Below are 2,436 nucleotides of genomic sequence, written 5' to 3' on the forward strand. Positions count from 1 at the left end.
ATACTGTCCACACTACCCACCCATTAGTCAGTCACTGTGTAGCAGTCTAGGTTATCAGACCCGCTGTCACAGCATCACAGTGCTTGTGTTCAACAAACCTTTACTTTACTTAACGATGGCTCCAAAGTGCAAGAGTAGTGATGCTGGCAACTCGGACATGCCAAAGGGAAGCTGTAAAGAGCTCCCTTTAAGTGAAAAGGTGAGTACAGTATAATAAGAAATTGTGAGAGAGAGAGAGGCACTACATTCCCATAACTTTTATTGTAGTACATTGTAACGATTGTTCTATTTTACTGTTAGCTATCATTGTTAATCTCTTACTGTGCCCAATCTATAAATTAAACTTTATCATAGGTATATATGTATAGTAAGACATACATCATCGTTCTTGGAAACAGCAAGTTAAGTAAAACAACATAAAACAAAACCAATTTTACCATAGGTTAATTACTATAAACAAGAAATAAGTATCTATGCTATGTTTCTGGTTATAATAATATCACCAAGCTTCTAAATAAAGACCCCAAACACTTTTAATGTTAAACACTGAAATAAATGTGAGTTATATATACTTTTAAGAAAGATTAATGCCTTTGGATTTTCTCTCCTTCTCCCAACATGGTAGCCTCAGTAAAATAAGAAGGGGAAGACTATCTCCCTAATAGACATTTCTGGCTGAGGATGGAGGGACTGGTAGAGGAAGCATCTATATCCCCAAACCAGTCAGCTGGGCTGATGGGACAGACGACCTAGAAGGAGATGTTTCAACCACTTGTCACAGAAACGATGACATGTGCGTAGGGCACCTGCACTTAACCGTTGCATCCTGCCACTGCTCCATGGGATGCTCAGGAACTGAATATTGACAGGAGCTGCCTTCCCAAATCACCACCCTACACTGCTTTTCCAGGGAGCTTGCTCTGTGATGTGACAGGAGGCTCCATTAAGGAATTCTTTAGAGGAGCAAATATCAGTGCAGTGGGAAAATATGTGGGAAAATCATGGTTTACCATGTGAACCTAGCAATCCAGAGAGGTTGAAAGGTTTTGGTTTCACTGAATTTGAGGATCCAACTCCTTGTTCAATACTCTGAGCCTCAATGAGGAGTCTCTAGGTAACAGAAGAATTCCAGTGGATATTGCTGATCAAGCACAGGATAATCTTTTGGCCAAGATAGAAATCAGGATTCTGATAAAACAGATACAGAATGGCGGTCTGTCCTGCCACAGACGGCTTTGGTAACTACCCCTCTAGAAAAGGTGTGATAGTTTTAGAGGCAAGTATCTAGATTGTTATGGTTCAGACTGTGATGGGTATCAGGACGGTTATCATGATGGCCCACGTTGGGATCGCTATGATGACAGAGGCAGCAGAGACTATGATATGGTTCCAGGATAGGCAGCTGGCGGAGAGTATTTGGTAATGGGTACTATAGGGATGATGACTACAGAGGACTCAAAGACCACTAAGAAGATAGATATGACACACACAATGATAGGTCATGGAGCTCCAGAGATGATTATTCTCAGTATGATTATGGGCATGATGGTAGAGGTTCCTCCCCAAACCCAAAATGACTCTAAAGCCTCGGGGTACCCCAAAGGAAAATGATTCCTCTGCTAGCACCTCTCAGTTGGACGTGCCAAAGGAAGGCTGTAAAGAGGCAAAGGAAAATGATTCCTCTGCTAGCACCTCTCAGTCCAGTCAAGCAGCCTCTAGAAAGGCCGCTAAAGAACAGGAAGTAGAGAAATAGCTATAGAAAAAACAGGAGAAACTGCAGCCTCAGCTGGATGAGCCAAAACTAGAACGACAGCCTCGGGAGAGACACCCAAGGTGGCAAAGTGAAGAAATTCAGGAATGTAATGGTCAAGGACAGGAACTGAGTCATTGCAGACTGAGACCTCAGCCACATCTGGCAGAAAAGCATGAAGGAGAGAGAGTGAGAAGTCTCTGGAAAATGAAACACTCAGTAAAGAGACCATCACTCTCCAATTTCTAAGCTCCCAAAACTGAACAGACTCTAAAGGTAATGCCGGCCCCTCCATGAAAAGAATGCTTGGGTGAAGCCAAGTTCTAACCCTCCAGCTCCTTGTCAGAGCTCAGACACAGAGCAGCAATCCCCTACAAGTGATGGCGGAGGGGAGTACCGGCTCAACCATTAGAGGAAAGACCAGCAAGGAAAGAGGAAAATAAAGTGAAGGGGGTGAGTATCCTAAAAGGCCAAAGTGGGAACTCCAGCCATGGTCCAGGAGATGGAGGGAACAAAGACTGGAAGGAGTCAGACAGGAAAGATGGCAAAAGGATCAAGATTCCCAATCTGCACCTGAGCCCAAGAAATCTGAAGGAAATCCAGCCTCCAAGTTCGGTTCTGCAAGCAACTATACTGCTCTCTCTGATGATGGTAAAGATGAAAATGAGGGAGATTATATGGAATAA

At 43.4% G+C, this 2,436-nt stretch overlaps 1 pseudogene; it reads left to right on the forward strand.

Annotated features, from left to right (window-relative positions):
* LOC102891203 overlaps positions 1 to 2,436 on the forward strand; it is a 4,600-nt pseudogene extending 2,164 nt beyond the window's left edge.

Source organism: Pteropus alecto, unplaced genomic scaffold (assembly GCF_000325575.1).
Source record: "Pteropus alecto unplaced genomic scaffold, ASM32557v1 scaffold81, whole genome shotgun sequence".
Taxonomy (NCBI): domain Eukaryota; kingdom Metazoa; phylum Chordata; class Mammalia; order Chiroptera; family Pteropodidae; genus Pteropus; species Pteropus alecto.